This window comes from Acartia tonsa, chromosome 13 (assembly GCF_053477335.1).
Source record: "Acartia tonsa isolate MP-2025a chromosome 13, ASM5347733v1, whole genome shotgun sequence".
Classification (NCBI taxonomy): Eukaryota; Metazoa; Arthropoda; class Copepoda; order Calanoida; family Acartiidae; genus Acartia; species Acartia tonsa.
Genome location: NC_137272.1, coordinates 20,963,757 through 20,985,401, shown reverse-complemented (window position 1 = coordinate 20,985,401; position 21,645 = coordinate 20,963,757). Strand labels below are relative to the sequence as shown.

At 38.9% G+C, this 21,645-nt stretch overlaps 52 non-coding genes across 52 annotated transcripts; 8 read left to right on the top strand and 44 right to left on the bottom strand.

Annotated features, from left to right (window-relative positions):
• Positions 1-249: 249 nt before the first annotated feature.
• On the top strand, positions 250-321 carry TRNAW-CCA (transfer RNA tryptophan (anticodon CCA)). Its single transcript has one exon. It is a non-coding gene; the product is annotated as a tRNA-Trp (tRNA).
• A 718-nt stretch (positions 322-1,039) lies between these two features.
• On the bottom strand, positions 1,040-1,158 carry LOC145305051 (5S ribosomal RNA). The gene has a single exon (XR_013874486.1). It is a non-coding gene; the product is annotated as a 5S ribosomal RNA (ribosomal RNA).
• Positions 1,159-1,224: 66 nt separating this feature from the next.
• On the bottom strand, positions 1,225-1,343 carry LOC145304761 (5S ribosomal RNA). Its single transcript, XR_013874198.1, has one exon. It is a non-coding gene; the product is annotated as a 5S ribosomal RNA (ribosomal RNA).
• A 259-nt stretch (positions 1,344-1,602) lies between these two features.
• TRNAW-CCA (transfer RNA tryptophan (anticodon CCA)) lies at positions 1,603-1,674 on the top strand. The gene has a single exon. It is a non-coding gene; the product is annotated as a tRNA-Trp (tRNA).
• Positions 1,675-2,392: 718 nt separating this feature from the next.
• LOC145304922 (5S ribosomal RNA) lies at positions 2,393-2,511 on the bottom strand. The gene has a single exon (XR_013874361.1). It is a non-coding gene; the product is annotated as a 5S ribosomal RNA (ribosomal RNA).
• A 66-nt stretch (positions 2,512-2,577) lies between these two features.
• Positions 2,578-2,696, bottom strand: LOC145304759 (5S ribosomal RNA). The gene has a single exon (XR_013874196.1). It is a non-coding gene; the product is annotated as a 5S ribosomal RNA (ribosomal RNA).
• A 499-nt stretch (positions 2,697-3,195) lies between these two features.
• LOC145304921 (5S ribosomal RNA) lies at positions 3,196-3,314 on the bottom strand. Its single transcript, XR_013874360.1, has one exon. It is a non-coding gene; the product is annotated as a 5S ribosomal RNA (ribosomal RNA).
• Positions 3,315-3,380: 66 nt separating this feature from the next.
• Positions 3,381-3,499, bottom strand: LOC145304861 (5S ribosomal RNA). The gene has a single exon (XR_013874303.1). It is a non-coding gene; the product is annotated as a 5S ribosomal RNA (ribosomal RNA).
• Positions 3,500-3,693: 194 nt separating this feature from the next.
• On the bottom strand, positions 3,694-3,812 carry LOC145304758 (5S ribosomal RNA). Its single transcript, XR_013874195.1, has one exon. It is a non-coding gene; the product is annotated as a 5S ribosomal RNA (ribosomal RNA).
• A 499-nt stretch (positions 3,813-4,311) lies between these two features.
• Positions 4,312-4,430, bottom strand: LOC145304919 (5S ribosomal RNA). Its single transcript, XR_013874358.1, has one exon. It is a non-coding gene; the product is annotated as a 5S ribosomal RNA (ribosomal RNA).
• A 66-nt stretch (positions 4,431-4,496) lies between these two features.
• On the bottom strand, positions 4,497-4,615 carry LOC145304757 (5S ribosomal RNA). The gene has a single exon (XR_013874194.1). It is a non-coding gene; the product is annotated as a 5S ribosomal RNA (ribosomal RNA).
• A 194-nt stretch (positions 4,616-4,809) lies between these two features.
• Positions 4,810-4,928, bottom strand: LOC145304756 (5S ribosomal RNA). The gene has a single exon (XR_013874193.1). It is a non-coding gene; the product is annotated as a 5S ribosomal RNA (ribosomal RNA).
• Positions 4,929-5,427: 499 nt separating this feature from the next.
• Positions 5,428-5,546, bottom strand: LOC145304918 (5S ribosomal RNA). The gene has a single exon (XR_013874357.1). It is a non-coding gene; the product is annotated as a 5S ribosomal RNA (ribosomal RNA).
• Positions 5,547-5,612: 66 nt separating this feature from the next.
• On the bottom strand, positions 5,613-5,731 carry LOC145304979 (5S ribosomal RNA). Its single transcript, XR_013874417.1, has one exon. It is a non-coding gene; the product is annotated as a 5S ribosomal RNA (ribosomal RNA).
• Positions 5,732-5,925: 194 nt separating this feature from the next.
• On the bottom strand, positions 5,926-6,044 carry LOC145304755 (5S ribosomal RNA). The gene has a single exon (XR_013874192.1). It is a non-coding gene; the product is annotated as a 5S ribosomal RNA (ribosomal RNA).
• A 499-nt stretch (positions 6,045-6,543) lies between these two features.
• On the bottom strand, positions 6,544-6,662 carry LOC145304917 (5S ribosomal RNA). The gene has a single exon (XR_013874356.1). It is a non-coding gene; the product is annotated as a 5S ribosomal RNA (ribosomal RNA).
• Positions 6,663-6,728: 66 nt separating this feature from the next.
• Positions 6,729-6,847, bottom strand: LOC145305057 (5S ribosomal RNA). The gene has a single exon (XR_013874490.1). It is a non-coding gene; the product is annotated as a 5S ribosomal RNA (ribosomal RNA).
• A 259-nt stretch (positions 6,848-7,106) lies between these two features.
• On the top strand, positions 7,107-7,178 carry TRNAW-CCA (transfer RNA tryptophan (anticodon CCA)). The gene has a single exon. It is a non-coding gene; the product is annotated as a tRNA-Trp (tRNA).
• A 718-nt stretch (positions 7,179-7,896) lies between these two features.
• LOC145305022 (5S ribosomal RNA) lies at positions 7,897-8,015 on the bottom strand. The gene has a single exon (XR_013874457.1). It is a non-coding gene; the product is annotated as a 5S ribosomal RNA (ribosomal RNA).
• A 66-nt stretch (positions 8,016-8,081) lies between these two features.
• LOC145304754 (5S ribosomal RNA) lies at positions 8,082-8,200 on the bottom strand. The gene has a single exon (XR_013874191.1). It is a non-coding gene; the product is annotated as a 5S ribosomal RNA (ribosomal RNA).
• A 259-nt stretch (positions 8,201-8,459) lies between these two features.
• On the top strand, positions 8,460-8,531 carry TRNAW-CCA (transfer RNA tryptophan (anticodon CCA)). Its single transcript has one exon. It is a non-coding gene; the product is annotated as a tRNA-Trp (tRNA).
• A 718-nt stretch (positions 8,532-9,249) lies between these two features.
• Positions 9,250-9,368, bottom strand: LOC145304916 (5S ribosomal RNA). The gene has a single exon (XR_013874355.1). It is a non-coding gene; the product is annotated as a 5S ribosomal RNA (ribosomal RNA).
• A 66-nt stretch (positions 9,369-9,434) lies between these two features.
• Positions 9,435-9,553, bottom strand: LOC145304753 (5S ribosomal RNA). Its single transcript, XR_013874190.1, has one exon. It is a non-coding gene; the product is annotated as a 5S ribosomal RNA (ribosomal RNA).
• Positions 9,554-10,052: 499 nt separating this feature from the next.
• Positions 10,053-10,171, bottom strand: LOC145305039 (5S ribosomal RNA). The gene has a single exon (XR_013874474.1). It is a non-coding gene; the product is annotated as a 5S ribosomal RNA (ribosomal RNA).
• Positions 10,172-10,237: 66 nt separating this feature from the next.
• LOC145304751 (5S ribosomal RNA) lies at positions 10,238-10,356 on the bottom strand. The gene has a single exon (XR_013874189.1). It is a non-coding gene; the product is annotated as a 5S ribosomal RNA (ribosomal RNA).
• A 194-nt stretch (positions 10,357-10,550) lies between these two features.
• On the bottom strand, positions 10,551-10,669 carry LOC145304750 (5S ribosomal RNA). The gene has a single exon (XR_013874188.1). It is a non-coding gene; the product is annotated as a 5S ribosomal RNA (ribosomal RNA).
• Positions 10,670-11,168: 499 nt separating this feature from the next.
• On the bottom strand, positions 11,169-11,287 carry LOC145305003 (5S ribosomal RNA). Its single transcript, XR_013874439.1, has one exon. It is a non-coding gene; the product is annotated as a 5S ribosomal RNA (ribosomal RNA).
• A 66-nt stretch (positions 11,288-11,353) lies between these two features.
• Positions 11,354-11,472, bottom strand: LOC145304889 (5S ribosomal RNA). The gene has a single exon (XR_013874330.1). It is a non-coding gene; the product is annotated as a 5S ribosomal RNA (ribosomal RNA).
• Positions 11,473-11,731: 259 nt separating this feature from the next.
• On the top strand, positions 11,732-11,803 carry TRNAW-CCA (transfer RNA tryptophan (anticodon CCA)). The gene has a single exon. It is a non-coding gene; the product is annotated as a tRNA-Trp (tRNA).
• Positions 11,804-12,521: 718 nt separating this feature from the next.
• Positions 12,522-12,640, bottom strand: LOC145305021 (5S ribosomal RNA). Its single transcript, XR_013874456.1, has one exon. It is a non-coding gene; the product is annotated as a 5S ribosomal RNA (ribosomal RNA).
• Positions 12,641-12,706: 66 nt separating this feature from the next.
• LOC145304849 (5S ribosomal RNA) lies at positions 12,707-12,825 on the bottom strand. Its single transcript, XR_013874291.1, has one exon. It is a non-coding gene; the product is annotated as a 5S ribosomal RNA (ribosomal RNA).
• Positions 12,826-13,084: 259 nt separating this feature from the next.
• Positions 13,085-13,156, top strand: TRNAW-CCA (transfer RNA tryptophan (anticodon CCA)). The gene has a single exon. It is a non-coding gene; the product is annotated as a tRNA-Trp (tRNA).
• A 718-nt stretch (positions 13,157-13,874) lies between these two features.
• On the bottom strand, positions 13,875-13,992 carry LOC145305050 (5S ribosomal RNA). The gene has a single exon (XR_013874485.1). It is a non-coding gene; the product is annotated as a 5S ribosomal RNA (ribosomal RNA).
• Positions 13,993-14,058: 66 nt separating this feature from the next.
• Positions 14,059-14,177, bottom strand: LOC145304749 (5S ribosomal RNA). The gene has a single exon (XR_013874187.1). It is a non-coding gene; the product is annotated as a 5S ribosomal RNA (ribosomal RNA).
• Positions 14,178-14,676: 499 nt separating this feature from the next.
• On the bottom strand, positions 14,677-14,795 carry LOC145304915 (5S ribosomal RNA). Its single transcript, XR_013874354.1, has one exon. It is a non-coding gene; the product is annotated as a 5S ribosomal RNA (ribosomal RNA).
• A 66-nt stretch (positions 14,796-14,861) lies between these two features.
• On the bottom strand, positions 14,862-14,980 carry LOC145304747 (5S ribosomal RNA). The gene has a single exon (XR_013874185.1). It is a non-coding gene; the product is annotated as a 5S ribosomal RNA (ribosomal RNA).
• A 194-nt stretch (positions 14,981-15,174) lies between these two features.
• Positions 15,175-15,293, bottom strand: LOC145304746 (5S ribosomal RNA). Its single transcript, XR_013874184.1, has one exon. It is a non-coding gene; the product is annotated as a 5S ribosomal RNA (ribosomal RNA).
• A 499-nt stretch (positions 15,294-15,792) lies between these two features.
• On the bottom strand, positions 15,793-15,911 carry LOC145304914 (5S ribosomal RNA). The gene has a single exon (XR_013874353.1). It is a non-coding gene; the product is annotated as a 5S ribosomal RNA (ribosomal RNA).
• A 66-nt stretch (positions 15,912-15,977) lies between these two features.
• Positions 15,978-16,096, bottom strand: LOC145304888 (5S ribosomal RNA). Its single transcript, XR_013874329.1, has one exon. It is a non-coding gene; the product is annotated as a 5S ribosomal RNA (ribosomal RNA).
• A 259-nt stretch (positions 16,097-16,355) lies between these two features.
• TRNAW-CCA (transfer RNA tryptophan (anticodon CCA)) lies at positions 16,356-16,427 on the top strand. Its single transcript has one exon. It is a non-coding gene; the product is annotated as a tRNA-Trp (tRNA).
• A 718-nt stretch (positions 16,428-17,145) lies between these two features.
• On the bottom strand, positions 17,146-17,264 carry LOC145305020 (5S ribosomal RNA). Its single transcript, XR_013874455.1, has one exon. It is a non-coding gene; the product is annotated as a 5S ribosomal RNA (ribosomal RNA).
• Positions 17,265-17,330: 66 nt separating this feature from the next.
• Positions 17,331-17,449, bottom strand: LOC145304838 (5S ribosomal RNA). The gene has a single exon (XR_013874280.1). It is a non-coding gene; the product is annotated as a 5S ribosomal RNA (ribosomal RNA).
• A 259-nt stretch (positions 17,450-17,708) lies between these two features.
• On the top strand, positions 17,709-17,780 carry TRNAW-CCA (transfer RNA tryptophan (anticodon CCA)). The gene has a single exon. It is a non-coding gene; the product is annotated as a tRNA-Trp (tRNA).
• Positions 17,781-18,498: 718 nt separating this feature from the next.
• LOC145304913 (5S ribosomal RNA) lies at positions 18,499-18,617 on the bottom strand. Its single transcript, XR_013874352.1, has one exon. It is a non-coding gene; the product is annotated as a 5S ribosomal RNA (ribosomal RNA).
• A 66-nt stretch (positions 18,618-18,683) lies between these two features.
• On the bottom strand, positions 18,684-18,802 carry LOC145304745 (5S ribosomal RNA). The gene has a single exon (XR_013874183.1). It is a non-coding gene; the product is annotated as a 5S ribosomal RNA (ribosomal RNA).
• Positions 18,803-19,301: 499 nt separating this feature from the next.
• On the bottom strand, positions 19,302-19,420 carry LOC145304912 (5S ribosomal RNA). The gene has a single exon (XR_013874351.1). It is a non-coding gene; the product is annotated as a 5S ribosomal RNA (ribosomal RNA).
• Positions 19,421-19,486: 66 nt separating this feature from the next.
• LOC145305009 (5S ribosomal RNA) lies at positions 19,487-19,605 on the bottom strand. Its single transcript, XR_013874445.1, has one exon. It is a non-coding gene; the product is annotated as a 5S ribosomal RNA (ribosomal RNA).
• A 194-nt stretch (positions 19,606-19,799) lies between these two features.
• Positions 19,800-19,918, bottom strand: LOC145304744 (5S ribosomal RNA). The gene has a single exon (XR_013874182.1). It is a non-coding gene; the product is annotated as a 5S ribosomal RNA (ribosomal RNA).
• A 499-nt stretch (positions 19,919-20,417) lies between these two features.
• On the bottom strand, positions 20,418-20,536 carry LOC145304911 (5S ribosomal RNA). Its single transcript, XR_013874350.1, has one exon. It is a non-coding gene; the product is annotated as a 5S ribosomal RNA (ribosomal RNA).
• A 66-nt stretch (positions 20,537-20,602) lies between these two features.
• Positions 20,603-20,721, bottom strand: LOC145304743 (5S ribosomal RNA). Its single transcript, XR_013874181.1, has one exon. It is a non-coding gene; the product is annotated as a 5S ribosomal RNA (ribosomal RNA).
• Positions 20,722-21,220: 499 nt separating this feature from the next.
• LOC145304910 (5S ribosomal RNA) lies at positions 21,221-21,339 on the bottom strand. The gene has a single exon (XR_013874349.1). It is a non-coding gene; the product is annotated as a 5S ribosomal RNA (ribosomal RNA).
• Positions 21,340-21,405: 66 nt separating this feature from the next.
• Positions 21,406-21,524, bottom strand: LOC145304887 (5S ribosomal RNA). Its single transcript, XR_013874328.1, has one exon. It is a non-coding gene; the product is annotated as a 5S ribosomal RNA (ribosomal RNA).
• Positions 21,525-21,645: the final 121 nt, after the last annotated feature.

The window sequence follows — 21,645 nt, the reverse complement described above, 5'->3', positions numbered from 1 at the left end:
AAACCTTTTTTCTATCAAATTGTGCGAAGTTTAGGCTAAGATTGGTGAAGAATCAAACCGAACCTTCTGCTAAAATTTAAACTCCCCGACCGGGAATCGAACCTGGGCCTTCCACGTGACAGGCGGAGATCCTCACCACTAGACTATCGAGGATGTAGGACTTGAGGAACACAGTTGTCTAACTTATTGTCCTAAAATTGTGTTTCCCCATTGTAAGACAAAGGTTAGGCATAATCTAGAACAGCACTTGACTCTGTGGCGCAACGGTAGCGCGTCTGACTCCAGATCAGAAGGCTGCGTGTTCAAATCACGTCAGGGTCAGCTTGCTTTTACATTTTCTATGATTAAAAAATCATTTAGCAGTGATTGTAGCACTTCTTTTGATGGGCAGATCATGGACATACTCACTTATCGCAGCTAGCTCCTCTTGGCGTGATCACTTGTCCAATTTCATGAAGGAATAGTTATTTCTCGCATCGTATTATAAACGGCTTTCCGCGGATATAGAAAGTACAAATATAAGATTAAAACTGGTTTTAATCTTATGATTGTACATTTCTATATTCGTAAAAAGCTGGATATAATACGATGCTAGACATAGTTTTTTGCGTATGGATGAGAACTGGTTCCTATCCACCGGATTCGAATGAATACGAGAATAATTTTTAAAGTTTTCTGTTGTGTTAATTTAGAGAACGACATCCAGGTGTTAAATATTGAACTACAAACAATACAAATTATTATCAACTCTTATATAATTTTATTTAGTTGTTGCAGTTGTATTGTGTGACAATGGAGAAGTAATAAGGGCTTTCTTTAGCCCTAAAAGACAATTTCTATGTAAACGTTGGTTCACTATACACACCTGTTGGTGAAGTGAATCAAGCAAAGTAAGCTTGGTCAGTTTAGCCAATCATATACCGCATTTGTAGCCATCCTGTTGATAAGCAATTTGGCAGCTTGATTGGCCACACGTGGGAATACAAAAATATAAGGCATTTGGTTGGAATAAATGGGTTTTTAGTGATGGAAAATTGTAAGCTTACAACACCAAGTATTCCCAGGTGGTCACCCATCCAAGTACTAACTTGGCCAAATGTTGCTTAACTTCAGTGATCAGACAAGAACTGGTGCTTTCAACATGGTATGGCCGTAGACATGAATTGGCAAACTTATTTTCTAAAAAAATTGCCTAAGGTTTAGGCTAAGATTTGCAAAATTGTATGCCTACGACACCAAGTATTCCCAGGCGGTCACCCATCCAAGTACTAACTTGGCCCAATGTTGCTTAACTTCAGTGATCAGACGAGAACTGGTGCTTTCAACATGGTATGGCCGTAGACATGAACTGGCAAACCTTTTTTCTATCAAATTGTGTGAAGTTTAGGCTAAGATTGGTGAAGAATCAAACCGAACCTTCTGCTAAAATTTAAACTCCCCGACCGGGAATCGAACCCGGGCCTTCCACGTGACAGGCGGAGATCCTCACCACTAGACTATCGAGGATGTAGGACTTGAGGAACACAGTTGTCTATCTTATTGTCCTAAAATTGTGTTTCCCCATTGTAAGACAAAGGTTAGGCATAATCTAGAACAGCACTTGACTCTGTGGCGCAACGGTAGCGCGTCTGACTCCAGATCAGAAGGCTGCGTGTTCAAATCACGTCAGGGTCAGCTTGCTTTTACATTTTCTATGATTAAAAAATCATTTAGCAGTGATTGTAGCACTTCTTTTGATGGGCAGATCATGGACATACTCACTTATCGCAGCTAGCTCCTCTTGGCGTGATCACTTGTCCAATTTCATGAAGGAATAGTTATTTCTCGCATCGTATTATAAACGGCTTTCCGCGGATATAGAAAGTACAAATATAAGATTAAAACTGGATTTAATCTTATGATTGTACATTTCTATATTCGTAGAAAGCTGGATATAATACGATGCTAGACATAGTTTTTTGCGTATGGATGAGAACCGGTTCCTATCCACCGGATTCGAATGAATACGAGAATAATTTTTAAAGTTTTCTGTTGTGTTAATTTAGAGAACGACATCCAGGTGTTAAATATTGAACTACAAACAATACAAATTATTATCAACCCTTATATAATTTTATTTAGTTGTTGCAGTTGTATTGTGTGACAATGGAGAAGTAATAAGGGCTTTCTTTAGCCCTAAAAGACAATTTCTATGTAAACGTTGGTTCACTATACACACCTGTTAGTGAAGTGAATCAAGCAAAGTAAGCTTGGTCAGTTTAGACAATCATATACCGCATTTGTAGCCATCCTGTTGATAAGCAATTTGGCAGCTTGATTGGCCACAAGTGGGAATACAAAAATATAAGGCATTTGGTTGGAATAAATGGGTTTATAGTGATGGAAAATTGTAAGCTTACAACACCAAGTATTCCCAGGTGGTCACCCATCCAAGTACTAACTTGGCCCAATGTTGCTTAACTTCAGTGATCAGACGAGAACTGGTGCTTTCAACATGGTATGGCCGTAGACATGAATTGGCAAACTTATTTTCTAAAAAAATTGCCTAAGGTTTAGGCTAAGATTTGCAAAATTGTATGCCTACGACACCAAGTATTCCCAGGCGGTCACCCATCCAAGTACTAACTTGGCCCAATGTTGCTTAACTTCAGTGATCAGACGAGAACTGGTGCTTTCAACATGGTATGGCCGTAGACATGAACTGGCAAACCTTTTTTCTATCAAATTGTGTGAAGTTTAGGCTAAGATTGGTGAAGAATCAAACCGTATGGATGAGAACCAGTTCCTATCCACCGGATTCAAATGAATACGAGAATAATTTTTAAAGTTTTCTGTTGTGTTAATTTAGAGAACGACATCCAGGTGTTAAATATTGAACTACAAACAATACAAATTATTATCAACCCTTATATAATTTTATTTAGTTGTTGCAGTTGTATTGTGTGACAATGGAGAAGTAATAAGGGCTTTCTTTAGCCCTAAAAGACAATTTCTATGTAAACGTTGGTTCACTATACACACCTGTTAGTGAAGTGAATCAAGCAAAGTAAGCTTGGTCAGTTTAGACAATCATATACCGCATTTGTAGCCATCCTGTTGATAAGCAATTTGGCAGCTTGATTGGCCACAAGTGGGAATACAAAAATATAAGGCATTTGGTTGGAATAAATGGGTTTATAGTGATGGAAAATTGTAAGCTTACAACACCAAGTATTCCCAGGTGGTCACCCATCCAAGTACTAACTTGGCCCAATGTTGCTTAACTTCAGTGATCAGACGAGAACTGGTGCTTTCAACATGGTATGGCCGTAGACATGAATTGGCAAACTTATTTTCTAAAAAAATTGCCTAAGGTTTAGGCTAAGATTTGCAAAATTGTATGCCTACGACACCAAGTATTCCCAGGCGGTCACCCATCCAAGTACTAACTTGGCCCAATGTTGCTTAACTTCAGTGATCAGATGAGAACTGGTGCTTTCAACATGGTATGGCCGTAGACATGAACTGGCAAACCTTTTTTCTATCAAATTGTGCGAAGTTTAGGCTAAGATTGGTGAAGAATCAAACCGAACCTTCTGCTAAAATTTAAACTCCCCGACCGGGAATCGACCGGGTATGGCCGTAGACATGAATTGGCAAACTTATTTTCTAAAAAAATTGCCTAAGGTTTAGGCTAAGATTTGCAAAATTGTATGCCTACGACACCAAGTATTCCCAGGCGGTCACCCATCCAAGTACTAACTTGGCCCAATGTTGCTTAACTTCAGTGATCAGACGAGAACTGGTGCTTTCAACATGGTATGGCCGTAGACATGAACTGGCAAACCTTTTTTCTATCAAATTGTGTGAAGTTTAGGCTAAGATTGGTGAAGAATCAAACCGTATGGATGAGAACCGGTTCCTATCCACCAGATTCGAATGAATACGAGAATAATTTTTAAAGTTTTCTGTTGTGTTAATTTAGAGAACGACATCCAGGTGTTAAATATTGAACTACAAACAATACAAATTATTATCAACCCTTATATAATTTTATTTAGTTTTTGCAGTTGTATTGTGTGACAATGGAGAAGTAATAAGGGCTTTCTTTAGCCCTAAAAGACAATTTCTATGTAAACGTTGGTTCACTATACACACCTGTTAGTGAAGTGAATCAAGCAAAGTAAGCTTGGTCAGTTTAGACAATCATATACCGCATTTGTAGCCATCCTGTTGATAAGCAATTTGGCAGCTTGATTGGCCACAAGTGGGAATACAAAAATATAAGGCATTTGGTTGGAATAAATGGGTTTATAGTGATGGAAAATTGTAAGCTTACAACACCAAGTATTCCCAGGTGGTCACCCATCCAAGTACTAACTTGGCCCAATGTTGCTTAACTTCAGTGATCAGACGAGAACTGGTGCTTTCAACATGGTATGGCCGTAGACATGAATTGGCAAACTTATTTTCTAAAAAAATTGCCTAAGGTTTAGGCTAAGATTTGCAAAATTGTATGCCTACGACACCAAGTATTCCCAGGCGGTCACCCATCCAAGTACTAACTTGGCCCAATGTTGCTTAACTTCAGTGATCAGACGAGAACTGGTGCTTTCAACATGGTATGGCCGTAGACATGAACTGGCAAACCTTTTTTCTATCAAATTGTGCGAAGTTTAGGCTAAGATTGGTGAAGAATCAAACCGAACCTTCTGCTAAAATTTAAACTCCCCGACCGGGAATCGACCGGGTATGGCCGTAGACATGAATTGGCAAACTTATTTTCTAAAAAAATTGCCTAAGGTTTAGGCTAAGATTTGCAAAATTGTATGCCTACGACACCAAGTATTCCCAGGCGGTCACCCATCCAAGTACTAACTTGGCCCAATGTTGCTTAACTTCAGTGATCAGACGAGAACTGGTGCTTTCAACATGGTATGGCCGTAGACATGAACTGGCAAACCTTTTTTCTATCAAATTGTGTGAAGTTTAGGCTAAGATTGGTGAAGAATCAAACCGTATGGATGAGAACCGGTTCCTATCCACCGGATTCGAATGAATACGAGAATAATTTTTAAAGTTTTCTGTTGTGTTAATTTAGAGAACGACATCCAGGTGTTAAATATTGAACTACAAACAATACAAATTATTATCAACCCTTATATAATTTTATTTAGTTGTTGCAGTTGTATTGTGTGACAATGGAGAAGTAATAAGGGCTTTCTTTAGCCCTAAAAGACAATTTCTATGTAAACGTTGGTTCACTATACACACCTGTTAGTGAAGTGAATCAAGCAAAGTAAGCTTGGTCAGTTTAGACAATCATATACCGCATTTGTAGCCATCCTGTTGATAAGCAATTTGGCAGCTTGATTGGCCACAAGTGGGAATACAAAAATATAAGGCATTTGGTTGGAATAAATGGGTTTATAGTGATGGAAAATTGTAAGCTTACAACACCAAGTATTCCCAGGTGGTCACCCATCCAAGTACTAACTTGGCCCAATGTTGCTTAACTTCAGTGATCAGACGAGAACTGGTGCTTTCAACATGGTATGGCCGTAGACATGAATTGGCAAACTTATTTTCTAAAAAAATTGCCTAAGGTTTAGGCTAAGATTTGCAAAATTGTATGCTTACGACACCAAGTATTCCCAGGCGGTCACCCATCCAAGTACTAACTTGGCCCAATGTTGCTTAACTTCAGTGATCAGACGAGAACTGGTGCTTTCAACATGGTATGGCCGTAGACATGAACTGGCAAACCTTTTTTCTATCAAATTGTGCGAAGTTTAGGCTAAGATTGGTGAAGAATCAAACCGAACCTTCTGCTAAAATTTAAACTCCCCGACCGGGAATCGACCGGGTATGGCCGTAGACATGAATTGGCAAACTTATTTTCTAAAAAAATTGCCTAAGGTTTAGGCTAAGATTTGCAAAATTGTATGCCTACGACACCAAGTATTCCCAGGCGGTCACCCATCCAAGTACTAACTTGGCCCAATGTTGCTTAACTTCAGTGATCAGACGAGAACTGGTGCTTTCAACATGGTATGGCCGTAGACATGAACTGGCAAACCTTTTTTCTATCAAATTGTGTGAAGTTTAGGCTAAGATTGGTGAAGAATCAAACCGTATGGATGAGAACCGGTTCCTATCCACCGGATTCGAATGAATACGAGAATAATTTTTAAAGTTTTCTGTTGTGTTAATTTAGAGAACGACATCCAGGTGTTAAATATTGAACTACAAACAATACAAATTATTATCAACCCTTATATAATTTTATTTAGTTGTTGCAGTTGTATTGTGTGACAATGGAGAAGTAATAAGGGCTTTCTTTAGCCCTAAAAGACAATTTCTATGTAAACGTTGGTTCACTATACACACCTGTTAGTGAAGTGAATCAAGCAAAGTAAGCTTGGTCAGTTTAGACAATCATATACCGCATTTGTAGCCATCCTGTTGATAAGCAATTTGGCAGCTTGATTGGCCACAAGTGGGAATACAAAAATATAAGGCATTTGGTTGGAATAAATGGGTTTATAGTGATGGAAAATTGTAAGCTTACAACACCAAGTATTCCCAGGTGGTCACCCATCCAAGTACTAACTTGGCCCAATGTTGCTTAACTTCAGTGATCAGACGAGAACTGGTGCTTTCAACATGGTATGGCCGTAGACATGAATTGGCAAACTTATTTTCTAAAAAAATTGCCTAAGGTTTAGGCTAAGATTTGCAAAATTGTATGCCTACGACACCAAGTATTCCCAGGTGGTCACCCATCCAAGTACTAACTTGGCCCAATGTTGCTTAACTTCAGTGATCAGACGAGAACTGGTGCTTTCAACATGGTATGGCCGTAGACATGAACTGGCAAACCTTTTTTCTATCAAATTGTGCGAAGTTTAGGCTAAGATTGGTGAAGAATCAAACCGAACCTTCTGCTAAAATTTAAACTCCCCGACCGGGAATCGAACCCGGGCCTTCCACGTGACAGGCGGAGATCCTCACCACTAGACTATCGAGGATGTAGGACTTGAGGAACACAGTTGTCTAACTTATTGTCCTAAAATTGTGTTTCCCCATTGTAAGACAAAGGTTAGGCATAATCTAGAACAGCACTTGACTCTGTGGCGCAACGGTAGCGCGTCTGACTCCAGATCAGAAGGCTGCGTGTTCAAATCACGTCAGGGTCAGCTTGCTTTTACATTTTCTATGATTAAAAAATCATTTAGCAGTGATTGTAGCACTTCTTTTGATGGGCAGATCATGGACATACTCACTTATCGCAGCTAGCTCCTCTTGGCGTGATCACATGTCCAATTTCATGAAGGAATAGTTATTTCTCGCATCGTATTATAAACGGCTTTCCGCGGATATAGAAAGTACAAATATAAGATTAAAACTGGTTTTAATCTTATGATTGTACATTTCTATATTCGTAGAAAGCTGGATATAATACGATGCTAGACATAGTTTTTTGCGTATGGATGAGAACTGGTTCCTATCCACCGGATTCGAATGAATACGAGAATAATTTTTAAAGTTTTCTGTTGTGTTAATTTAGAGAACGACATCCAGGTGTTAAATATTGAACTACAAACAATACAAATTATTATCAACCCTTATATAATTTTATTTAGTTGTTGCAGTTGTATTGTGTGACAATGGAGAAGTAATAAGGGCTTTCTTTAGCCCTAAAAGACAATTTCTATGTAAACGTTGGTTCACTATACACACCTGTTGGTGAAGTGAATCAAGCAAAGTAAGCTTGGTCAGTTTAGCCAATCATATACCGCATTTGTAGCCATCCTGTTGATAAGCAATTTGGCAGCTTGATTGGCCACAAGTGGGAATACAAAAATATAAGGCATTTGGTTGGAATAAATGGGTTTATAGTGATGGAAAATTGTAAGCTTACAACACCAAGTATTCCCAGGTGGTCACCCATCCAAGTACTAACTTGGCCCAATGTTGCTTAACTTCAGTGATCAGACAAGAACTGGTGCTTTCAACATGGTATGGCCGTAGACATGAATTGGCAAACTTATTTTCTAAAAAAATTGCCTAAGGTTTAGGCTAAGATTTGCAAAATTGTATGCCTACGACACCAAGTATTCCCAGGCGGTCACCCATCCAAGTACTAACTTGGCCCAATGTTGCTTAACTTCAGTGATCAGACGAGAACTGGTGCTTTCAACATGGTATGGCCGTAGACATGAACTGGCAAACCTTTTTTCTATCAAATTGTGTAAAGTTTAGGCTAAGATTGGTGAAGAATCAAACCGAACCTTCTGCTAAAATTTAAACTCCCCGACCGGGAATCGAACCCGGGCCTTCCACGTGACAGGCGGAGATCCTCACCACTAGACTATCGAGGATGTAGGACTTGAGGAACACAGTTGTCTATCTTATTGTCCTAAAATTGTGTTTCCCCATTGTAAGACAAAGGTTAGGCATAATCTAGAACAGCACTTGACTCTGTGGCGCAACGGTAGCGCGTCTGACTCCAGATCAGAAGGCTGCGTGTTCAAATCACGTCAGGGTCAGCTTGCTTTTACATTTTCTATGATTAAAAAATCATTTAGCAGTGATTGTAGCACTTCTTTTGATGGGCAGATCATGGACATACTCACTTATCGCAGCTAGCTCCTCTTGGCGTGATCACTTGTCCAATTTCATGAAGGAATAGTTATTTCTCGCATCGTATTATAAACGGCTTTCCACGGATATAGAAAGTACAAATATAAGATTAAAACTGGTTTTAATCTTATGATTGTACATTTCTATATTCGTAGAAAGCTGGATATAATACGATGCTAGACATAGTTTTTTGCGTATGGATGAGAACCGGTTCCTATCCACCGGATTCGAATGAATACGAGAATAATTTTTAAAGTTTTCTGTTGTGTTAATTTAGAGAACGACATCCAGGTGTTAAATATTGAACTACAAACAATACAAATTATTATCAACCCTTATATAATTTTATTTAGTTGTTGCAGTTGTATTGTGTGACAATGGAGAAGTAATAAGGGCTTTCTTTAGCCCTAAAAGACAATTTCTATGTAAACGTTGGTTCACTATACACACCTGTTAGTGAAGTGAATCAAGCAAAGTAAGCTTGGTCAGTTTAGACAATCATATACCGCATTTGTAGCCATCCTGTTGATAAGCAATTTGGCAGCTTGATTGGCCACAAGTGGGAATACAAAAATATAAGGCATTTGGTTGGAATAAATGGGTTTATAGTGATGGAAAATTGTAAGCTTACAACACCAAGTATTCCCAGGTGGTCACCCATCCAAGTACTAACTTGGCCCAATGTTGCTTAACTTCAGTGATCAGACGAGAACTGGTGCTTTCAACATGGTATGGCCGTAGACATGAATTGGCAAACTTATTTTCTAAAAAAATTGCCTAAGGTTTAGGCTAAGATTTGCAAAATTGTATGCCTACGACACCAAGTATTCCCAGGCGGTCACCCATCCAAGTACTAACTTGGCCCAATGTTGCTTAACTTCAGTGATCAGACGAGAACTGGTGCTTTCAACATGGTATGGCCGTAGACATGAACTGGCAAACCTTTTTTCTATCAAATTGTGTGAAGTTTAGGCTAAGATTGGTGAAGAATCAAACCGTATGGATGAGAACCAGTTCCTATCCACCGGATTCGAATGAATACGAGAATAATTTTTAAAGTTTTCTGTTGTGTTAATTTAGAGAATGACATCCAGGTGTTAAATATTGAACTACAAACAATACAAATTATTATCAACCCTTATATAATTTTATTTAGTTGTTGCAGTTGTATTGTGTGACAATGGAGAAGTAATAAGGGCTTTCTTTAGCCCTAAAAGACAATTTCTATGTAAACGTTGGTTCACTATACACACCTGTTAGTGAAGTGAATCAAGCAAAGTAAGCTTGGTCAGTTTAGACAATCATATACCGCATTTGTAGCCATCCTGTTGATAAGCAATTTGGCAGCTTGATTGGCCACAAGTGGGAATACAAAAATATAAGGCATTTGGTTGGAATAAATGGGTTTATAGTGATGGAAAATTGTAAGCTTACAACACCAAGTATTCCCAGGTGGTCACCCATCCAAGTACTAACTTGGCCCAATGTTGCTAAACTTCAGTGATCAGACGAGAACTGGTGCTTTCAACATGGTATGGCCGTAGACATGAATTGGCAAACTTATTTTCTAAAAAAATTGCCTAAGGTTTAGGCTAAGATTTGCAAAATTGTATGCCTACGACACCAAGTATTCCCAGGCGGTCACCCATCCAAGTACTAACTTGGCCCAATGTTGCTTAACTTCAGTGATCAGACGAGAACTGGTGCTTTCAACATGGTATGGCCGTAGACATGAACTGGCAAACCTTTTTTCTATCAAATTGTGCGAAGTTTAGGCTAAGATTGGTGAAGAATCAAACCGAACCTTCTGCTAAAATTTAAACTCCCCGACCGGGAATCGACCGGGTATGGCCGTAGACATGAATTGGCAAACTTATTTTCTAAAAAAATTGCCTAAGGTTTAGGCTAAGATTTGCAAAATTGTATGCCTACGACACCAAGTATTCCCAGGCGGTCACCCATCCAAGTACTAACTTGGCCCAATGTTGCTTAACTTCAGTGATCAGACGAGAACTGGTGCTTTCAACATGGTATGGCCGTAGACATGAACTGGCAAACCTTTTTTCTATCAAATTGTGTGAAGTTTAGGCTAAGATTGGTGAAGAATCAAACCGTATGGATGAGAACCGGTTCCTATCCACCGGATTCGAATGAATACGAGAATAATTTTTAAAGTTTTCTGTTGTGTTAATTTAGAGAACGACATCCAGGTGTTAAATATTGAACTACAAACAATACAAATTATTATCAACCCTTATATAATTTTATTTAGTTGTTGCAGTTGTATTGTGTGACAATGGAGAAGTAATAAGGGCTTTCTTTAGCCCTAAAAGACAATTTCTATGTAAACGTTGGTTCACTATACACACCTGTTAGTGAAGTGAATCAAGCAAAGTAAGCTTGGTCAGTTTAGACAATCATATACCGCATTTGTAGCCATCCTGTTGATAAGCAATTTGGCAGCTTGATTGGCCACAAGTGGGAATACAAAAATATAAGGCATTTGGTTGGAATAAATGGGTTTATAGTGATGGAAAATTGTAAGCTTACAACACCAAGTATTCCCAGGTGGTCACCCATCCAAGTACTAACTTGGCCCAATGTTGCTTAACTTCAGTGATCAGAGGAGAACTGGTGCTTTCAACATGGTATGGCCGTAGACATGAATTGGCAAACTTATTTTCTAAAAAAATTGCCTAAGGTTTAGGCTAAGATTTGCAAAATTGTATGCCTACGACACCAAGTATTCCCAGGCAGTCACCCATCCAAGTACTAACTTGGCCCAATGTTGCTTAACTTCAGTGATCAGACGAGAACTGGTGCTTTCAACATGGTATGGCCGTAGACATGAACTGGCAAACCTTTTTTCTATCAAATTGTGCGAAGTTTAGGCTAAGATTGGTGAAGAATCAAACCGAACCTTCTGCTAAAATTTAAACTCCCCGACCGGGAATCGAACCCGGGCCTTCCACGTGACAGGCGGAGATCCTCACCACTAGACTATCGAGGATGTAGGACTTGAGGAACACAGTTGTCTAACTTATTGTCCTAAAATTGTGTTTCCCCATTGTAAGACAAAGGTTAGGCATAATCTAGAACAGCACTTGACTCTGTGGCGCAACGGTAGCGCGTCTGACTCCAGATCAGAAGGCTGCGTGTTCAAATCACGTCAGGGTCAGCTTGCTTTTACATTTTCTATGATTAAAAAATCATTTAGCAGTGATTGTAGCACTTCTTTTGATGGGCAGATCATGGACATACTCACTTATCGCAGCTAGCTCCTCTTGGCGTGATCACTTGTCCAATTTCATGAAGGAATAGTTATTTCTCGCATCGTATTATAAACGGCTTTCCGCGGATATAGAAAGTACAAATATAAGATTAAAACTGGTTTTAATCTTATGATTGTACATTTCTATATTCGTAGAAAGCTGGATATAATACGATGCTAGACATAGTTTTTTGCGTATGGATGAGAACTGGTTCCTATCCACCGGATTCGAATGAATACGAGAATAATTTTTAAAGTTTTCTGTTGTGTTAATTTAGAGAACGACATCCAGGTGTTAAATATTGAACTACAAACAATACAAATTATTATCAACCCTTATATAATTTTATTTAGTTGTTGCAGTTGTATTGTGTGACAATGGAGAAGTAATAAGGGCTTTCTTTAGCCCTAAAAGACAATTTCTATGTAAACGTTGGTTCACTATACACACCTGTTGGTGAAGTGAATCAAGCAAAGTAAGCTTGGTCAGTTTAGCCAATCATATACCGCATTTGTAGCCATCCTGTTGATAAGCAATTTGGCAGCTTGATTGGCCACAAGTGGGAATACAAAAATATAAGGCATTTGGTTGGAATAAATGGGTTTATAGTGATGGAAAATTGTAAGCTTACAACACCAAGTATTCCCAGGTGGTCACCCATCCAAGTACTAACTTGGCCCAATGTTGCTTAACTTCAGTGATCAGACAAGAACTGGTGCTTTCAACATGGTATGGCCGTAGACATGAATTGGCAAACTTATTTTCTAAAAAAATTGCCTAAGGTTTAGGCTAAGATTTGCAAAATTGTATGCCTACGACACCAAGTATTCCCAGGCGGTCACCCATCCAAGTACTAACTTGGCCCAATGTTGCTTAACTTCAGTGATCAGATGAGAACTGGTGCTTTCAACATGGTATGGCCGTAGACATGAACTGGCAAACCTTTTTTCTATCAAATTGTGTGAAGTTTAGGCTAAGATTGGTGAAGAATCAAACCGAACCTTCTGCTAAAATTTAAACTCCCCGACCGGGAATCGAACCCAGGCCTTCCACGTGACAGGCGGAGATCCTCACCACTAGACTATCGAGGATGTAGGACTTGAGGAACACAGTTGTCTATCTTATTGTCCTAAAATTGTGTTTCCCCATTGTAAGACAAAGGTTAGGCATAATCTAGAACAGCACTTGACTCTGTGGCGCAACGGTAGCGCGTCTGACTCCAGATCAGAAGGCTGCGTGTTCAAATCACGTCAGGGTCAGCTTGCTTTTACATTTTCTATGATTAAAAAATCATTTAGCAGTGATTGTAGCACTTCTTTTGATGGGCAGATCATGGACATACTCACTTATCGCAGCTAGCTCCTCTTGGCGTGATCACTTGTCCAATTTCATGAAGGAATAGTTATTTCTCGCATCGTATTATAAACGGCTTTCCACGGATATAGAAAGTACAAATATAAGATTAAAACTGGTTTTAATCTTATGATTGTACATTTCTATATTCATAGAAAGCTGGATATAATACGATGCTAGACATAGTTTTTTGCGTATGGATGAGAACCGGTTCCTATCCACCGGATTCGAATGAATACGAGAATAATTTTTAAAGTTTTCTGTTGTGTTAATTTAGAGAACGACATCCAGGTGTTAAATATTGAACTACAAACAATACAAATTATTATCAACCCTTATATAATTTTATTTAGTTGTTGCAGTTGTATTGTGTGACAATGGAGAAGTAATAAGGGCTTTCTTTAGCCCTAAAAGACAATTTCTATGTAAACGTTGGTTCACTATACACACCTGTTAGTGAAGTGAATCAAGCAAAGTAAGCTTGGTCAGTTTAGACAATCATATACCGCATTTGTAGCCATCCTGTTGATAAGCAATTTGGCAGCTTGATTGGCCACAAGTGGGAATACAAAAATATAAGGCATTTGGTTGGAATAAATGGGTTTATAGTGATGGAAAATTGTAAGCTTACAACACCAAGTATTCCCAGGTGGTCACCCATCCAAGTACTAACTTGGCCCAATGTTGCTTAACTTCAGTGATCAGACGAGAACTGGTGCTTTCAACATGGTATGCCGTAGACATGAATTGGCAAACTTATTTTCTAAAAAAATTGCCTAAGGTTTAGGCTAAGATTTGCAAAATTGTATGCCTACGACACCAAGTATTCCCAGGCGGTCACCCATCCAAGTACTAACTTGGCCCAATGTTGCTTAACTTCAGTGATCAGACGAGAACTGGTGCTTTCAACATGGTATGGCCGTAGACATGAACTGGCAAACCTTTTTTCTATCAAATTGTGTGAAGTTTAGGCTAAGATTGGTGAAGAATCAAACCGTATGGATGAGAACCAGTTCCTATCCACCGGATTCGAATGAATACGAGAATAATTTTTAAAGTTTTCTGTTGTGTTAATTTAGAGAACGACATCCAGGTGTTAAATATTGAACTACAAACAATACAAATTATTATCAACCCTTATATAATTTTATTTAGTTGTTGCAGTTGTATTGTGTGACAATGGAGAAGTAATAAGGGCTTTCTTTAGCCCTAAAAGACAATTTCTATGTAAACGTTGGTTCACTATACACACCTGTTAGTGAAGTGAATCAAGCAAAGTAAGCTTGGTCAGTTTAGACAATCATATACCGCATTTGTAGCCATCCTGTTGATAAGCAATTTGGCAGCTTGATTGGCCACAAGTGGGAATACAAAAATATAAGGCATTTGGTTGGAATAAATGGGTTTATAGTGATGGAAAATTGTAAGCTTACAACACCAAGTATTCCCAGGTGGTCACCCATCCAAGTACTAACTTGGCCCAATGTTGCTTAACTTCAGTGATCAGACGAGAACTGGTGCTTTCAACATGGTATGGCCGTAGACATGAATTGGCAAACTTATTTTCTAAAAAAATTGCCTAAGGTTTAGGCTAAGATTTGCAAAATTGTATGCCTACGACACCAAGTATTCCCAGGCGGTCACCCATCCAAGTACTAACTTGGCCCAATGTTGCTTAACTTCAGTGATCAGACGAGAACTGGTGCTTTCAACATGGTATGGCCGTAGACATGAACTGGCAAACCTTTTTTCTATCAAATTGTGCGAAGTTTAGGCTAAGATTGGTGAAGAATCAAACCGAACCTTCTGCTAAAATTTAAACTCCCCGACCGGGAATCGACCGGGTATGGCCGTAGACATGAATTGGCAAACTTATTTTCTAAAAAAATTGCCTAAGGTTTAGGCTAAGATTTGCAAAATTGTATGCCTACGACACCAAGTATTCCCAGGCGGTCACCCATCCAAGTACTAACTTGGCCCAATGTTGCTTAACTTCAGTGATCAGACGAGAACTGGTGCTTTCAACATGGTATGGCCGTAGACATGAACTGGCAAACCTTTTTTCTATCAAATTGTGTGAAGTTTAGGCTAAGATTGGTGAAGAATCAAACCGTATGGATGAGAACTGGTTCCTATCCACCGGATTCGAATGAATACGAGAATAATTTTTAAAGTTTTCTGTTGTGTTAATTTAGAGAACGACATCCAGGTGTTAAATATTGAACTACAAACAATACAAATTATTATCAACCCTTATATAATTTTATTTAGTTGTTGCAGTTGTATTGTGTGACAATGGAGAAGTAATAAGGGCTTTCTTTAGCCCTAAAAGACAATTTCTATGTAAACGTTGGTTCACTATACACACCTGTTGGTGAAGTGAATCAAGCAAAGTAAGCTTGGTCAGTTTAGCCAATCATATACCGCATTTGTAGCCATCCTGTTGATAAGCAATTTGGCAGCTTGATTGGCCACAAGTGGGAATACAAAAATATAAGGCATTTGGTTGGAATAAATGGGTTTATAGTGATGGAAAATTGTAAGCTTACAACACCAAGTATTCCCAGGTGGTCACCCATCCAAGTACTAACTTGGCCCAATGTTGCTTAACTTCAGTGATCAGACGAGAACTGGTGCTTTCAACATGGTATGGCCGTAGACATGAATTGGCAAACTTATTTTCTAAAAAAATTGCCTAAGGTTTAGGCTAAGATTTGCAAAATTGTATGCCTACGACACCAAGTATTCCCAGGCAGTCACCCATCCAAGTACTAACTTGGCCCAATGTTGCTTAACTTCAGTGATCAGACGAGAACTGGTGCTTTCAACATGGTATGGCCGTAGACATGAACTGGCAAACCTTTTTTCTATCAAATTGTGCGAAGTTTAGGCTAAGATTGGTGAAGAATCAAACCGAACCTTCTGCTAAAATTTAAACTCCCCGACCGGGAATCGAACCCGGGCCTTCCACGTGACAGGCGGAGATCCTCACCACTAGACTATCGAGGATGTAGGACTTGAGGAACACAGTTGTCTAACTTATTGTCCTAAAATTGTGTTTCCCCATTGTAAGACAAAAGTTAGGCATAATCTAGAACAGCACTTGACTCTGTGGCGCAACGGTAGCGCGTCTGACTCCAGATCAGAAGGCTGCGTGTTCAAATCACGTCAGGGTCAGCTTGCTTTTACATTTTCTATGATTAAAAAATCATTTAGCAGTGATTGTAGCACTTCTTTTGATGGGCAGATCATGGACATACTCACTTATCGCAGCTAGCTCCTCTTGGCGTGATCACTTGTCCAATTTCATGAAGGAATAGTTATTTCTCGCATCGTATTATAAACGGCTTTCCGCGGATATAGAAAGTACAAATATAAGATTAAAACTGGTTTTAATCTTATGATTGTACATTTCTATATTCGTAGAAAGCTGGATATAATACGATGCTAGACATAGTTTTTTGCGTATGGATGAGAACTGGTTCCTATCCACCGGATTCGAATGAATACGAGAATAATTTTTAAAGTTTTCTGTTGTGTTAATTTAGAGAACGACATCCAGGTGTTAAATATTGAACTACAAACAATACAAATTATTATCAACCCTTATATAATTTTATTTAGTTGTTGCAGTTGTATTGTGTGACAATGGAGAAGTAATAAGGGCTTTCTTTAGCCCTAAAAGACAATTTCTATGTAAACGTTGGTTCACTATACACACCTGTTGGTGAAGTGAATCAAGCAAAGTAAGCTTGGTCAGTTTAGCCAATCATATACCGCATTTGTAGCCATCCTGTTGATAAGCAATTTGGCAGCTTGATTGGCCACAAGTGGGAATACAAAAATATAAGGCATTTGGTTGGAATAAATGGGTTTATAGTGATGGAAAATTGTAAGCTTACAACACCAAGTATTCCCAGGTGGTCACCCATCCAAGTACTAACTTGGCCCAATGTTGCTTAACTTCAGTGATCAGACAAGAACTGGTGCTTTCAACATGGTATGGCCGTAGACATGAATTGGCAAACTTATTTTCTAAAAAAATTGCCTAAGGTTTAGGCTAAGATTTGCAAAATTGTATGCCTACGACACCAAGTATTCCCAGGCGGTCACCCATCCAAGTACTAACTTGGCCCAATGTTGCTTAACTTCAGTGATCAGATGAGAACTGGTGCTTTCAACATGGTATGGCCGTAGACATGAACTGGCAAACCTTTTTTCTATCAAATTGTGTGAAGTTTAGGCTAAGATTGGTGAAGAATCAAACCGAACCTTCTGCTAAAATTTAAACTCCCCGACCGGGAATCGAACCCGGGCCTTCCACGTGACAGGCGGAGATCCTCACCACTAGACTATCGAGGATGTAGGACTTGAGGAACACAGTTGTCTATCTTATTGTCCTAAAATTGTGTTTCCCCATTGTAAGACAAAGGTTAGGCATAATCTAGAACAGCACTTGACTCTGTGGCGCAACGGTAGCGCGTCTGACTCCAGATCAGAAGGCTGCGTGTTCAAATCACGTCAGGGTCAGCTTGCTTTTACATTTTCTATGATTAAAAAATCATTTAGCAGTGATTGTAGCACTTCTTTTGATGGGCAGATCATGGACATACTCACTTATCGCAGCTAGCTCCTCTTGGCGTGATCACTTGTCCAATTTCATGAAGGAATAGTTATTTCTCGCATCGTATTATAAACGGCTTTCCACGGATATAGAAAGTACAAATATAAGATTAAAACTGGTTTTAATCTTATGATTGTACATTTCTATATTCGTAGAAAGCTGGATATAATACGATGCTAGACATAGTTTTTTGCGTATGGATGAGAACCGGTTCCTATCCACCGGATTCGAATGAATACGAGAATAATTTTTAAAGTTTTCTGTTGTGTTAATTTAGAGAACGACATCCAGGTGTTAAATATTGAACTACAAACAATACAAATTATTATCAACCCTTATATAATTTTATTTAGTTGTTGCAGTTGTATTGTGTGACAATGGAGAAGTAATAAGGGCTTTCTTTAGCCCTAAAAGACAATTTCTATGTAAACGTTGGTTCACTATACACACCTGTTAGTTAAGTGAATCAAGCAAAGTAAGCTTGGTCAGTTTAGACAATCATATACCGCATTTGTAGCCATCCTGTTGATAAGCAATTTGGCAGCTTGATTGGCCACAAGTGGGAATACAAAAATATAAGGCATTTGGTTGGAATAAATGGGTTTATAGTGATGGAAAATTGTAAGCTTACAACACCAAGTATTCCCAGGTGGTCACCCATCCAAGTACTAACTTGGCCCAATGTTGCTTAACTTCAGTGATCAGACGAGAACTGGTGCTTTCAACATGGTATGGCCGTAGACATGAATTGGCAAACTTATTTTCTAAAAAAATTGCCTAAGGTTTAGGCTAAGATTTGCAAAATTGTATGCCTACGACACCAAGTATTCCCAGGCGGTCACCCATCCAAGTACTAACTTGGCCCAATGTTGCTTAACTTCAGTGATCAGACGAGAACTGGTGCTTTCAACATGGTATGGCCGTAGACATGAACTGGCAAACCTTTTTTCTATCAAATTGTGTGAAGTTTAGGCTAAGATTGGTGAAGAATCAAACCGTATGGATGAGAACCAGTTCCTATCCACCGGATTCGAATGAATACGAGAATAATTTTTAAAGTTTTCTGTTGTGTTAATTTAGAGAACGACATCCAGGTGTTAAATATTGAACTACAAACAATACAAATTATTATCAACCCTTATATAATTTTATTTAGTTGTTGCAGTTGTATTGTGTGACAATGGAGAAGTAATAAGGGCTTTCTTTAGCCCTAAAAGACAATTTCTATGTAAACGTTGGTTCACTATACACACCTGTTAGTGAAGTGAATCAAGCAAAGTAAGCTTGGTCAGTTTAGACAATCATATACCGCATTTGTAGCCATCCTGTTGATAAGCAATTTGGCAGCTTGATTGGCCACAAGTGGGAATACAAAAATATAAGGCATTTGGTTGGAATAAATGGGTTTATAGTGATGGAAAATTGTAAGCTTACAACACCAAGTATTCCCAGGTGGTCACCCATCCAAGTACTAACTTGGCCCAATGTTGCTTAACTTCAGTGATCAGACGAGAACTGGTGCTTTCAACATGGTATGGCCGTAGACATGAATTGGCAAACTTATTTTCTAAAAAAATTGCCTAAGGTTTAGGCTAAGATTTGCAAAATTGTATGCCTACGACACCAAGTATTCCCAGGCGGTCACCCATCCAAGTACTAACTTGGCCCAATGTTGCTTAACTTCAGTGATCAGACGAGAACTGGTGCTTTCAACATTGTATGGCCGTAGACATGAACTGGCAAACCTTTTTTCTATCAAATTGTGCGAAGTTTAGGCTAAGATTGGTGAAGAATCAAACCGAACCTTCTGCTAAAATTTAAACTCCCCGACCGGGAATCGACCGGGTATGGCCGTAGACATGAATTGGCAAACTTATTTTCTAAAAAAATTGCCTAAGGTTTAGGCTAAGATTTGCAAAATTGTATGCCTACGACACCAAGTATTCCCAGGCGGTCACCCATCCAAGTACTAACTTGGCCCAATGTTGCTTAACTTCAGTGATCAGACGAGAACTGGTGCTTTCAACATGGTATGGCCGTAGACATGAACTGGCAAACCTTTTTTCTATCAAATTGTGTGAAGTTTAGGCTAAGATTGGTGAAGAATCAAACCGTATGGATGAGAACTGGTTCCTATCCACCGGATTCGAATGAATACGAGAATAATTTTTAAAGTTTTCTGTTGTGTTAATTTAGAGAACGACATCCAGGTGTTAAATATTGAACTACAAACAATACAAATTATTATCAACCCTTATATAATTTTATTTAGTTGTTGCAGTTGTATTGTGTGACAATGGAGAAGTAATAAGGGCTTTCTTTAGCCCTAAAAGACAATTTCTATGTAAACGTTGGTTCACTATACACACCTGTTGGTGAAGTGAATCAAGCAAAGTAAGCTTGGTCAGTTTAGCCAATCATATACCGCATTTGTAGCCATCCTGTTGATAAGCAATTTGGCAGCTTGATTGGCCACAAGTGGGAATACAAAAATATAAGGCATTTGGTTGGAATAAATGGGTTTATAGTGATGGAAAATTGTAAGCTTACAACACCAAGTATTCCCAGGTGGTCACCCATCCAAGTACTAACTTGGCCCAATGTTGCTTAACTTCAGTGATCAGACGAGAACTGGTGCTTTCAACATGGTATGGCCGTAGACATGAATTGGCAAACTTATTTTCTAAAAAAATTGCCTAAGGTTTAGGCTAAGATTTGCAAAATTGTATGCCTACGACACCAAGTATTCCCAGGCGGTCACCCATCCAAGTACTAACTTGGCCCAATGTTGCTTAACTTCAGTGATCAGACGAGAACTGGTGCTTTCAACATGGTATGGCCGTAGACATGAACTGGCAAACCTTTTTTCTATCAAATTGTGTGAAGTTTAGGCTAAGATTGGTGAAGAATCAAACCGTATGGATGAGAACCAGTTCCTATCCACCGGATTCGAATGAATACGAGAATAATTTTTAAAGTTTTCTGTTGTGTTAATTTAGAGAACGACATCCAGGTGTTAAATATTGAACTACAAACAATACAAATTATTATCAACCCTTATATAATTTTATTTAGTTGTTGCAGTTGTATTGTGTGACAATGGAGAAGTAATAAGGGCTTTCTTTAGCCCTAAAAGACAATTTCTATGTAAACGTTGGTTCACTATACACACCTGTTGGTGAAGTGAATCAAGCAAAGTAAGCTTGGTCAGTTTAGCCAATCATATACCGCATTTGTAGCCATCCTGTTGATAAGCAATTTGGCAGCTTGATTGGCCACAAGTGGGAATACAAAAATATAAGGCATTTGGTTGGAATAAATGGGTTTATAGTGATGGAAAATTGTAAGCTTACAACACCAAGTATTCCCAGGTGGTCACCCATCCAAGTACTAACTTGGCCCAATGTTGCTTAACTTCAGTGATCAGACGAGAACTGGTGCTTTCAACATGGTATGGCCGTAGACATGAATTGGCAAACTTATTTTCTAAAAAAATTGCCTAAGGTTTAGGCTAAGATTTGCAAAATTGTATGCCTACGACACCAAGTATTCCCAGGCAGTCACCCATCCAAGTACTAACTTGGCCCAATGTTGCTTAACTTCAGTGATCAGACGAGAACTGGTGCTTTCAACATGGTATGGCCGTAGACATGAACTGGCAAACCTTTTTTCTATCAAATTGTGCGAAGTTTAGGCTAAGATTGGTGAAGAATCAAACCGAACCTTCTGCTAAAATTTAAACTCCCCGACCGGGAATCGAACCCGGGCCTT